Genomic DNA, 13,933 nt, shown 5'->3' on the forward strand with positions numbered 1-13,933 from the left:
GTCCTTATTGGGCGCTGCAGGCACAGATAGACGTACATCAAAATCCAAGCAGTGGGTGGCTTGACGGAAGTGTTTTACAGTGCTGCTGTTGAACTGTGCTGCTCTGTCTTGTCTGCTCAGCGACCTCTTCTCATGCTGTGATGCTATTAGTTATAAATTACTAAAGTTATAAACTGCATGAGAAGATGGACGTGGAGTTTGCAGCCCTGAAAAGTAAGGTGCACTGGTGCATGTAGACCTAAGAAACAAATTTTACGGGCACTACCATGCACACGCACGTATTGTTTCAAGCTCTGGAATGGTTACTTATAACAGTCTGTACAGCTGAGTCCATCTCATCTACAGTTGTCGATGTTTTGCAGCCAGTTTTCTGTCGCTTATTTATATGGATATCTGCGGAGTTGGCTAGATAGTTAGAGATAACATCCTTTTTAGGAGAAAAGCTCTGTGGAGCTTTGGCCCTTCCTTCAGGACGCACGTCACAATCCTGGTAAAGAACAGCAAAGTTTCACTCGTCCATCAGCTCTGTTGTCTGCTGGCGTGACTAGCCATGTTGAGGAAAGCAAAGGGAGTGAAGTGTGTGTGTGTGTGATGGGTGATGGGGTGGGGGGATAGAGGTGGCAGTGTAATGTCATTGTTTTCTGGTTCGTGACAAGACTGGCAACAACGAAAAGCAGCCCAATGAATTTGCTGATAAAAGCCCAGAGTGACAGTTTAACATGCTCTCTAACCTCCTCTTTGTCGTCACAAGAATGATGCGTTTTCCTTCCTTGCTCCTTCTTCACATGAATAATACATGATTTCATTCGGAGCTCGGCATTCCTTACATTCCTCCCCGCTTTATCCCCGCAGCCATTCCACCTTGCTATGTTTATATCGTCAAGTAAAGGGATGAATGATGGCTGCAGCTGCTGCAGCACTGACGGAGTCTACTCACAATACATTTCTGGTGGCAGACGCAGAAAACAAACCAATTGAACTGCTGTCTGCGTGCAGAATGTCTCGTAAACATCTGTAAATATGTACTTTAGCAAATGTTCCCTCTGACTGACAGAGCCAGAGGTGTTTGCAGCCCCAGTGTTTTAGCATGCAGTTTATTGCCTCCAGCCAGCAGCAGAGCACTCTGAGGAGAGTTTGTAAGTCAACAAACAGACTGTGCGTCTCATGAAATATAAAAAACAGCATTTAAAATTCTAAGTCTACGAGTCTGTGGGTTTATCTCAGATCAGACAATTAGTCCTCGGGCTGTGTGGACCTCAGGGTGTCAGAAGTGTCGGCTGCAGACTCCTGACAGCTCTGACGGTCAGAGGAGTGAGAAATAATGAACGTGGTTTCTAAAAAGGAGCAGGGATATGATTCGTCCTCTCACCGAGGCTGGCACATCACACAGGGTTCGCAGGGTTTGTTTTTTTAACCCATTTATTTCATAGCCTGCGCTGAACAGCCGAGGGCGCAGGGTTCATTCCAACATGGGTGAGATACGTATGAAGCAGGAGGTCCTTCTTCTGGAAATTTCGAGCGTCAAACACTAAATTTCCTGCTCTCTGGTTATAGTGCACCAGTTTATGGTGGAAATGTTTTTATTTATGTAAAGGAAAACACAAATTCAATTCAATATATAATGGAATATACTGCAGTAAGACTCTCAGGTGTTCTGCATTGCTTTGCTTCAAATATTTATTCTCCTTTAGATCAACTTTTCTGCTGAGTCAATACACCTGCAGGCGTAATCTACTCCTCAGTCTTCCTTAATGTCTTTGGGGTATTAATCTCTTTAAATGTGCATGTGGCACCTATTCACCTCAATGATAATTTAATTTAATTTAAATAATTCATAACCACCCGGGGTTTAATAAGTCACGTGTTTTAGCAGGATTTCTGCTCATGTTCAAAACTTTCTGCAAGTTCAAAACAAATCCAGCACATCTGTGCACTCTGAGATTTCGAGAAGAAAGGTGAAATATTTTTGAGAAAAAGTTGTAATATTACAAGGACAAACCTGCAATCAAACCTTTGTGCCCTGTGGTCTGCTGTGCATTACATTATTCAGAACCATTCAGGACTTTCTAGATAAGACAAAGTTTAAGGAGGCGGCTGCACTGCTCTGAAAAAAAGAAACTAACTGAAAATACTTACTCAATTAGGCACAAATCTCCTCACTGTGTGACTTATTGTCCACATAAATGTTAACTTTACCACCTGCAATAAAGTCCAGTTCACAGCTTTTTACCCAAGCTTTAATTAGGAGGCACATACGTCGACTCAGAGCTCCAGGTCAGCGGGATGCATGTCTAGTTGATGAAGCCAGATGTAGCCACAGTCTCTCATGTGTAAGCAAAAGTGAGTCCTGTTGGTGATATTGGGTGAAAGAAGCAGGAGTCTTCTTAGAGAACAAGGTCTGTTAATCATTGGTGTACCATGGACTAGACACTGATGGACAACAGTGATTAAAAAATGAATCCTTCGCTAAGTCCTGCGCCTCGAATGTAGACGATCATAGCGTAGCATCAGCCAGCTCCGACAAGGGTCCGACAAAAACACGGCTGTGCTCACAGACTGTCACGCAGTTGTTTCAGATTTCCTTCATTTTTCAGGCTGATTTTGTGGATTTCCATTTGCAGAGGATGGCTTCCCCCAGGGCTTTCCACCCGTCCATCACAAAGACGTGGCGCTCAGAGGAGGGACAGTTATTGCAAGAGACAATTCAGTAGTTGCTGGATATTGTTAGGAACATTGTCCCTAATGTTCTACCACACTCTGTGACCTAGTGTTCAGCGTTCTGTGTACAGACACTTTAAAAATAGTGCTGACTGTACAAGTAATAGATTGGTCGATCGACTTTAACTCAAAAGCAAAAAAGACAAATATTGGCTGGTGTTAGCTTCTTTTATATAATTATCTTTGTTTTAATCAAAACGTTCCAGGAAACAGCACTGATGAGGTGAAACCCCACATCTCATGGCTGTTTGCATTTCCACCACATCTGGAGACTCGTAGGCAAATCAGTCAGATGACGGATTAAAAACGTCGGCGCCATGTGAGATGCAATTTTCACTCAGGAGGAAACTACAACTCAGTCTTCCTGTTGTTGCTTGTATTTCGTCTTGCATGACTCTGATGTTTGAGTGAATGTCATGAATAAATTAAAAGGGGACATGCAGAGGTGGAGACGGAGACGGAAACCTCCAGAGCACCTGTCTCCACAGGTGAGTTATTTATTCAGTAAGAAGTAACTGCTGTGAACGAAATAGCACATTTTGGATTTGCTTCCCTGGTTCCCACGCTTTGTTGACTCGCCTTATCTCGCTTTCTTTAGACTCTTTGAGAAAGTCAACAGCATCAAGACACATCACAAGAAATGTCCATCCCTTGTTCTAATATTGGTTCTAGTTGCACCCACTGCTACGCACTGTGTGCATGAAGCTGTGCACAAGTTGTATCAGCACAAGATTTTGATCAATGGCTTTTTTCCCAGATGTGTCAATGGGAAAATGTCAGCAGTGAGCGCACATACTCTGCAGCGTGTCTCCACCTGGAGATATCGGAGCTTTGTTTCCAAACACTTAAAGCCTCGGCCGTGTTGACTCGGTGTGAGACTCTGGCCGAGCTGCTGCCTGAGAACACAGCATCTGGGCTTCTCTCATTATCTGATGGAGCTAATTCAAGGTCTGCGAGTTCGCTGAGCCAGTGCTCGCCAGCGCCTAAATCCTCCGTCACTGGAGACACAACCAGGCGACTCTGCGTGTTTATGGCTCTGAATGTGAGGCTGTGCTGGGATCAGTTTGACTTCTGTTCAGTCCATATGTGGTTAGAGAAGAGATAACGAGAGTTTGCTTGTTTTCATCTCTACATCTTAAGCAGATTAACGCAAAACAAACAGATATTAAACTCTAAATGTTGCAGCAGCACTTTTGTTTATAAAAAACATTACCTGTGTTGTAGAAAATAACACTTGGTTTGTAAAGCACAGTTTTGCTAAGTCGTCCTTCTGCTGTCATGATCCACAGTATGTGTGTTGTATAATACGAGGTGTGTCTATAGAAACATTGTGCTGCTGTGGATGGTGTTGTTGTCACAGCATTATGTAAAGTGCTGTTTAAAGATGCCCTGTGGAGTTTTCTTGGAAACAAACACTGTTCTGTTTATGCTCAGTGTGTCCTCGCCAGAATACGCTGCATGTATCCTTGTTTTTTACACTCTGAAACCACATGTTCCTCGGCACATGTAGTTGGCTTTATACTGAGCTGCTTGTGTCAACCGGAGTCCTGTCGTAGATACAGATGGTGCAGGGTTTGATTTATAGTTCAGTGTCTGATGTCACCAAATCATTAAACTGGTGTATCAAACATGATCAGACTTAAATTGTCTTCTCCTCAGCCTAACAGGCTTTAGGGCTCGACATGAACCTTTTGAGGCACGTTTAAATTTACTTGGTGAAGTAAATTTACTTTTCACGTGTCCAGGCACATACGTCAGAGAAAGAAGTGAAAATAGCTGACTTTTATTTTGTTTGAAAAAATGCAGAATTCAGACGATCAAACAGTTGAAAGCATCTTAACTGTGTCAACATAGTGAGCAACCAGTAGGGCAGGGTGTCGGTGCTCGGTACCTTTAAGGTATCAACTGACTGATTCAGTGATTGCAGGTCACAGTTCTCTATGATGCTTAGCTAACGTTATCTTTACCGAGGGAATTATACAGCTGCTAATGATAGCTTGCTAACATCGCTTACTTTTCAGACAAATTGAGTTGGCAGAATGTTACCTCTTCCTCTTTGTTTTAATGAATCCAGTGACATTTGTCTCTCCAGCTGCTGACGAATTTCTCTTTTTGATTCATGTGCTGCAGTAATGTTAGTTTTTCTTGTGAGCCTTTTCCATTGTCACTTTTGGCCATGCCGAGTCAAACCATAGCCCCTTTTACACTGCCAGATTCTCCGCGAATGTTGGGCCGTTTTTCCGGCAAGCTGCGAGCGTTTAGACACACAGAGCCGGATTGGCGAGTTGATCCGAGGTGCCCAGTTTTCCGCCTCGTAGGGTAGACCTATTGGCGGAACCCTTTTGGTTTAAAAAGACCGAGGCGGCCTTCCGCAACGGGAGGGGCTGTTGATGACTTGATAGCAGGAATTAGCGAGCAGCTAGTAGCAAGAGGGAAACGCAAACCTGACAGACACTGTAAAGATGAGCAACTGGGGAGACAAGGAATTGTGCGCCCTCCTTGTCCTCGCAAACAAAGAGGCCATTAACCATCAGACGACAGGAAGAAGGCACAATTCCTGTTTAAAAAGGGCTCATGTTGCGGCGATTTGCATTTACGTAGTCAGTTTCAACATGCCAGACTGCACCAGAGATGGACCTTCTCTGAAGCAGGGTCAAAAAGGCGCTGTCCGCCTCCAAGTGGGTAGCGGCGATGTCTTGCCGACATCAGTAAACCCCCGACAAATCCCCTCCTTCCCCTGACACAAACTTGTGTGTTGCGAGACTCAGCTCACCCCTTTCTGTGAAGGAGACCAGAGAGAAAGGTGTTTTTAAAAGTCTCTGTGTTCAGATCACAGTACTCCCTTAGTACTAGCTTCTGTCTGAATCTCTGTGGTTTGGAGTTTAGTTTCTCTCCTGCGTCCTGTTTGTACTTTAGATATCTGCTTTATTCAACTGTGTTTAGGAGTCATGTTAAGACACTGCTGATGAAAACTCAACATTTCCTCATTTTGCTGCTTCACAATGAAAGCTTTTACATGACAAAATAAGGGGGAACATTTCCTGCGAAGAATTTATAGGAAATGAAATGTGTTATTACTGAATTAGCGGAACTTTGTTAATGGCTTTTCTTCAATAAAGGCAGGTCTAATAATACAGCAGGGAGGAAGAGAAAAAGCAGAAACAAGAACTTCTTTTACCTGACCTGCTGAGTGATGGAAACAGCTGTTTTTAAATGTCATCACTCAAAACAATCAGTTAAAGACACACCTTCAAGTGGGTAGCCTTGTTGTAATGGAGACGCAAATCCCTGCGGCCTTGTGCTGATGGGCCGAGCCAAACTAAACCAAACCAGCACATGACTGTGGAAAAGGAGTATTGGTGGATTCCCTGGCACTTGGCCAGGCTGCGAAAGCCTGAAGCTGCCGCTGTTCTTGTGAGGTGAAATGTTTTAATTGCAGCAGTTCCTACTCTGCATATATATGGGAAGACTGCATTAGTTTCAAATCAGTATTCTGAGTGTGTTCATTTAACTAAATAGCGGAATAATGAGTGGCACAGAAGGTGAAGACATACAGTGGGTTTTTTTAATGACTGTTAACTTGTTGGGGAAAGTCTTTTTTTTTTCGACTCAACCTGCAAAAAATCCTCCTGTCCTGGACGAGCCTTAATGTCCTGCTCTGGGCTTTTAATCACCTTGTAACACGAGCAACAGTGGGAAGGTCATCCTTGTTTCATTAGTGAATATGAGAATGTTCCGTGCTGTCTCTGTGTTCTCCTGTTCATTGTGGTAGAGAGCGGGGGTCGCAGTGAACAGACGGTTCGCAGTGCACAAGTCAAGACTCATAAAGTCAGTGAACTAGTGGCGCATGAGCTGCTGGTCAGACCAAGAAAAGCTGTAGCAGCAAAACCCACAATGGTATTGAACTGAGCAAGTGTGGGTTTGATTGTTCACAGATTTAACTTCTGCTGTGTGAGAGGAAGAATTTATTTCCTCTTTCAGAAGTTACACAGTCTCTGTTTAACTGTTTAAAATAGTTCATAATAATGTGTTCTCCCTGATGCGCGCTGCCTGCAGAACCAAAATGAAAGCTCACTTAATTACATTTTGAAAGTTCTGACGCAGTTGATTAATTTTCTAAGGAGAGAACAGAGCAGGTAAGAAACAAAAGCATTCCCTGAACTCAGCCTGAACTGCTGAGCAACATTCAGAGTGGAGTATCAGCTCATTTTAGGAGGACAGTTTTCATTTTATTCTTTAAGTGTCATCACTTCCTGTGTGGAGATGATGTCTTGCCAGTGTCCACACAAAATGGAATCTGATATCTCTTCTCTTCATGTTGAGTCTCAAGCATCCTTCTGCACTGTGAGCGAGCAGATGAGAACAATGCGTCAAAGGCGGTGCTTTGAAGGAAATGTAGCAGGCAGGGAGAGCAAGCAGAGATTTGGCCGCCTCTCATCACAAAGGCATTTCCTCCTCAGCCACTTCCTGCTCAGGAGCAGTCGTCCTTAAACTCACAGCAGAGACAGGGCCTGCTCCGAGGGGTGATACGGAGCCAGTCATATGGGCTGTCGTGATGCTTTTATTGCTGCGGGATGAGCGTTGTTTTGTCTTTGACCTTGTACAGTGACCAGTTTTATAGCCCGGGCCTCATTAATGATCTTCCTCTGCAGTCGTTTCCTCTGTACAGATACACACAGAATATATTGTCCTATTAATGTAAGCAACAGCAGAAGCTGAACATGATGAGTAAGCAGGAGCTTCAAGACACAATCCGTGACCCAAACGTCTTCACAACAGGAAGTGATGGATGTTGTTTTCTGTCCTGGTACAGGAGGGTGTGCATGCTTTGCAGAATTTCGGGGGCATCTTGAGGGCTGGGTGATGTGGCCAAAAATGTCATCATGATAACAAATTTCCTGTCAGTCGATATAGATAATTATCACGATAAATGTCATATCATTATTTCTGTCAAGTTTAAAGGCTGATTTTTGAAACAAGATGGTTGATGGTTATTTTCTAAACCAACCCACGTGCCTTTGTTGCACGATGAAATTAACATAAATACGCGGTGTTTTACGGACGTTGTAAGTTTATTTTGGAAAAGACCGTCTGCATCTAACGAGCAGAAACTCTTCATTTCCTGTAAAAACTAAGTGTATTTTGAAGACACACTACACGTAACAGGCGTAAATTGACACAGCGTCCCAGAACATCAACAACAGACGCACCAGGATACCTAGTGTGTCATATGAAGACGTGAAAGTCCACTGATGAAGTGGCAATATGTGACCAGTTGGGAGTGAGAGTGTGTTATTGTTAATGAAAATCTGACGCGATTCAGGCAGAAATCATGTTCACAGATTAATACTTTGATTCATGTCATGTGTACGTACCTTTATTTATGTTTTGTCACTTCATTCCAATTTGTGTGGTGAATTCAGTTTTGGGGTAGTGTTGGGCTGTTATCTGTGGTCAGCACGGTCAAACTAAAAATAACTTTATGAACCTGACAATGTTACGGTACGTTTTAGCTTGGTGGCTGGTCTCGGTCACTTCTTCTCCTGTTTTGCGGTGGCTGGCAACTTGTGTCTAATTACCCAGCGACACCAAACTGACCTCAAAGAACTCGTGGCGACAAAGGTAGACTGTTGCGTTGCCTCATGCTGTCTGAGTCTCAGCCAAAAAGTTGCATTTGAACACGCCACAAAGACAACAGCTAACGGCCAACTAGCATGTGCGTTCTGCGCATGTGTGAGAGGAAATAACTCTTCACACCAGCAGACGACAGTGGTCTGTAATTGTCATTCAGAAAGGGAAACAGCAAGACTGATGACAGAACTCCAACCATAGTCTAACTGTAGATCAGTGTTGAGTCAGTGCTTCTTTCTGTCACGTCTAAAAAGCATTGTTGGAAGAAAACGTTGTTGTGTCTGGTGTTTGTAGGTTTTGATCATTCACAAGTCTGTTGCCAGCTTTTATGAATCATATTCAAAGCATAAAAACTAAAAATACATTTCACTATCAAGGCCCATAGTGAGGACTCGTGATTTCTGAACCTTCGATCTGTGTTCTCAGTAGAAGGTGAGGACCTGCTGTGTCCTATCAGCTGATCAAAGCTGCTTTGTGTTTTCCCCGTGAATCTGTAATAAAATACCACTTGGCAGCGGCCCTTTCCCGGGGGACATCCACCCCACAGGAAGTGAACTGCTGAATAAAAGGAGTGGGATGGTTGACAGCTTCATGGAGCACTTCCTCTGTGGGGACTGTGAAGGAAAGGCTGAGTGATTTTTTTTTCCCTTTCTCTGAAGACGGGCTGTTCTCCCACGGCTTCTGCAGTGAATTCAAGTGTGGAAATCGGCTTATGGTGCCTCAGCAGGGTCAACACGCTGCTGCTCCCGCTGCCCGCTGACAATGACCACCTCACTGCCCAGACAGGAAATGAGAGCAGAGGTTGGAGAAGGGCAGACATGATTATAATTTTATATTCATAGCTTTGGTTTGCGTTGGAAGAGTCCTATCAGTCTGAGGCAGCGGCCAACACAGCAGAGCCTCTCTCCTCCTGCTGCTGCAGACAGTTTGAAGGACAGAGCAGCAGGCAGCCTGAGGCGGCTGAGCTTTAACAGGGCTGACAGCGGATCTGTACCGTTAGACTACTCTGCAGAGAAGGCCAGCAAACAAAAGATATGACCAAATTATCTTCTTACAGTCTGCAGCACAGACCTCTGCACCAGAGCTTACTGGACGATCTGGAGCCTGTTAAATGTTCTATGTAAATAATTTAGGGTTTTATTGCTTCTTGCTCCAACTGTGAAGTTGTTTTGGTCGATATAAAGTCTGAATGCCAACAGCTGTAAAAGGAACAATTAGTCTTTTTTACAGGTATGTTCATGCAAATATGAAAGGTTGAGATTGAGAGACTGACATAAGAAAAAACAAACAGACCAATCAAACAAATCAGTTTCTGCTGAAGACTGGACTAAATTTCTTGCATTTTTCTTTGCAAGTGTCACTTTTTAACATCTTATTTGAGCTCTTAATTGAAGGCACATGATGTTTACACTGAGTGGAACAGTGAAACCCAAGACTCCATGTTTTATTACAGCTGCACCGAGACATCACATAGAAATGTTCAAGATGTTTTGTGCATCATTTTAGACAATTTTCCCCACAAAACATTTTTAATATTTTTGGAAACTTTGAGATCCTTACTTCAATTTAAAAAAAACGTTTGAATAAGATTTTACATGATGATGCAACCCAGTGGCAGCGTACCTTTCTGTAATCCAAAGACACATTACATTTGTACATTATTATGTAGCGGATACGCTGAAACAACGCTGTGTTTATCCTGTGTTTAGGTTTAGGCCCAAAAACCACTTGGTTATGGTCAGGAAAAAAATCATGTTTGAGTATAAAATACATGTTTCATTATTTGGCACTATCCTGACAGTGACACATGGCTAAAAAACACATTTGTTGGCTTAAAAGCTGCTGGAAATGCTGCAATGACTTGCTAATAAAACAACCAGTTTTGTTGTTAGTTGGTCTTGAACAGTGGTCCGCAGCCCGGCAGGCATCTCAGTGTCACACCATACACCATCCCCTCCGACTCCAGATGACAAAGTCAGCTCATATACTACACTATCACTTTAGAAACGTTGATACGTATGAAACATACAAATGTAACATGTTTGTGGTTTGCAGAAACATACGATGCCAGCATTTTCCTCTGGTGACTGGGCTGTGTGATGAAGTCACAGTCACACACACAAAAATCCCTTTTCTTTACAAATATTAAACCTTCATGGGTAAAAAATCATAATACAAAGAGTCATAACTGACCTTATTTTTAGTTTAGAGCATCTCTCTCTTTTATAAAGGCGGTCTGTTGGGAAAATGCTTTTTGGGCTGCAGGGGACTTTTTTTGGTTGCAGTACCTTCGTTGACCAAGTTGAGATAAAACTTTATTTTTTGCGGTTTGAAATCACTGTGCAGCCATTGTAATACAAAGTGGGAAGAGTGTAGATATAAACTGGGATTAATCGGATATTAATGGCTAAACAACATATTCCATTTGGATTTTTAAAATTAGGCCTTTCTGAATCTTGCATTTTGTGATCAAGACGTGAGATATGCCGATATTATTTGCTTTTTAATAGCATTATTTGGGCCTATACACAACACATCTCAACTGGGGTTTTTACTGCAGTTTGCAACACACTGCCTCTTGCCTGTTTACAGTCGGCTCTGTGCGTTGTCATGGAGACGTTGTACACAAACCAACTAGCCAGCAGTTTGCAAGGCTGAGGGTAGAGATGCATGCCAAAAAGAAAAGCCCACATTTGTGGTCGCTTAAAGAAACTCACCTACTGTTAAACATCATGAAAGACTTGAATATCAACAGGTTTTTGGATACGCGGTCGTTGAAAGATCAAAAGTGGGCGGCTGTGTTCACACGATCCAACAAGTCGAAGAAAACTTTGAAAAAAAAAAAAATCAAAAATACTTTCATGTGAAGAAGCAAAAAGGCACAAGCTGCTCCAGCTGTTCCTCTTTTCCATATTTTGACATGATGAGGACACGTTCGTCAGAGTATGCAGGGCTGCATGTACATCAGCCATGTAAAGAGCTTAATATAAGTATTGTCTGTCTTGGAATTACGACAAAAAACAGAATATTTCGTGCATGTAAACATCGTCAGTGTGCAAAAATTGTCAAACTGAAACTTCAAACTATACTCTGTTTCCATGGCAACTAAAGCGTTAAAGACAGGATCAAGAATATCGACGTCACCTTCCTGCATCAGAGCCATAAAAAAGCAACAGGAAAAAGGCCACAAATATGGCGACAAGTGAGGATGAGATGGATGCAGCTGTACAGCCTTTCAAATTAAATCAACATATGTATTGAATGAAGTTGTGAGAAATTGAAATTGCTTCTATATCGCTGCTGAAAATGACACCGAGGGGATGTATACATCACTCACCACACAGTGTTCAGAGCAAAATAAACTGTCCCCCTCCCCCCAAACAAACTGGAGACTGGGAGAAAGGCTTTACAATCTACTGTAACACTGCGTCCCAATAATGAGCAGTGACCAGCTGCTGCACTTTTCTCTGCATCGGTCCAGTGACCTCAGAGTCAGATCAGATCCGTTAGGCTCCAGAACTTAACATAAAATGTAATGTATCAGATAAGAGAGGACAGGTGGAGATCCTGGGATGATTTCTGATTACTTCTGTCTCTTTGCTCCACCCAAACATTCCCAAAGACTCCAACAGCAACATTAGCAATATAAACCATCAATCAGCAGTTAGATCTTGTGTTCATGTTGTTGAGGAAAGTACCGGCATCAGAGCCAAAGACTTTGCTCTTGACACAATCCCCTGATGAGACACATGAAATAGTGCTGGCTGTTAATACCACACATAATGAAAGTCTGTGCGAACGGCCGGGCGGTTAAACTCTGCAGAAATGTTATTAGAGAGGTCCAGAGGGAGGGTTCCTGACATGCTGTAAGCAGGGGAAGCTGGCTGAGCCTCATTATGGCCTCTCCAAGCGCCTTATTACCAGGCAACATGTGGTGATTTGCATGACAGAGTTGTTGTTGTGCTTTTCTCAGATTTACATGCCAGCAGTCCCCACCCACCATTGTTCTGTGCTGGGAGTTAAACAGTGCAGTGTGGTCAGGCTGAGGTTTGGATAGCTGCTGCAGACCACCCAGACATATGACCTGACATCACNCCACACCTCCCCCGCTTCAAAGAGATGAGATCCAGACGTCATGTCGTCGAGGAAGCAGAGCGCGGCAACATTAGGATGGAATTAACGGAGTGACAGAATTTCCCTCAGGGTCTGACTGAGCTGGAATATTGAGTCTGATACTGATGCTTTTTATACACATGTACTAGTGCAGATCAGAGTCTTTACAGGAGGCAAGAATGACCGCTGCAGATTCAAATGTGAGTGAAAATGAGTCTGAATGAAATAAGATATAAAACAATAAAAACAAAACGGGCAGTCAAAGATGAAAATCAGATAAGAGCCATAAACCTGCCAGGCTAAAACTGTAGCTTTTAAATTGATGCATAAAGCTGTCAACACTGACTCATTCCAGCAGCTCAGAGCATTAAAGCTAAAATCTGCAGCACTTCTTGTTCTGCACTTTGGAACGACTAAAGCTCTCGTGCAGACGACCTGAGAGGCCTTCTTTGTTCCTTGTGTACTAAACACTGACCAGCAGGCAAAAGACTTAAAATCTATATTATATAATCAACATCTAGATGTGCTGTTTAGAAATAACCTGCCTCCATGGAGTGAGTTATTTTAGTCATTGCATGTGTCACAGTGGATTTTTCCACTTTCATCACAGTCATTTTCCAGCCAATCACATAGTGACTAATGGTTTACTAAGTGCTGAAATGATAGTCGATTAAAGGGATACTTCAACCAGGTTTGCATCACAACAATGTGGGCAGTATTCAGTGTTAATTTTGACAGCTATTTTAGATTTTATCATAGTCTTGTGATGAAAATCCTCATTTGTTTTAGTCACATTTAGTCTTTTCTATCCTTCATAGTTTTAGTCTAGTTTGAGCTGATGTAATTAACACTGATTATATGTGTAAATGAGCTGTGTTAAACTTCCCTTCATGTTGCCAGTGCCCAGATCTCCCTGGTGACACCTTTTGCATCATCCGGGGTGGGTGCGCTCGCGCTGACAGAACTTTTTGGGTACGCTCTAATCAAGCAATACAATAAATAATCAAAATATTTCCATGTTGAGGGGCAATTAGCTCTCAAAATAAAAAGCCTTGAGGGACTGTTGTCTCAGTTTCCATGGAAGTACATAGGGTCTGACTAAAAACTGGAAAGGAATCAGTCACGTCAGCAGACTGCTATATGTAATGAAACCTAAGCCCTTTTTAAACAGGAGTTGTGCAAATCTGCAGGAAAGCCCAATCAGTCTTTTTTCAGCATTGGCAGTATAAAAACAAAATCGGGGAGTGCAGCAAAATGCCGCCTACCTACTTTTGTTTATACAGAATGCACCTTTTTCGGGGCGATGGGGGGCGTGAGCAAGTAACAAAATGTGTAGTTCAGCGTGTGACGTAAACAGTGACGTGGGAGGGAAGCCGCGGCTGGTCAGTCCTTCAGCGATTCTCTCATAAGTCGGCCCGTTCTTCACCGTCCCCGTCATCTGACGGTTAATGGCCTCTTTGTTTGCGAGAAC

At 42.9% G+C, this 13,933-nt stretch overlaps 1 protein-coding gene across 1 annotated transcript in view; it reads left to right on the plus strand.

The window, feature by feature from the left end:
- LOC126393136 (SH3 domain-binding protein 4) overlaps positions 1-13,933 on the plus strand; it is a 64,809-nt gene that overhangs the window by 10,509 nt on the left and 40,367 nt on the right. The window lies entirely within an intron of this gene.

Source organism: Epinephelus moara, chromosome 7 (assembly GCF_006386435.1).
Source record: "Epinephelus moara isolate mb chromosome 7, YSFRI_EMoa_1.0, whole genome shotgun sequence".
NCBI classification, from domain to species: Eukaryota; Metazoa; Chordata; class Actinopteri; order Perciformes; family Serranidae; genus Epinephelus; species Epinephelus moara.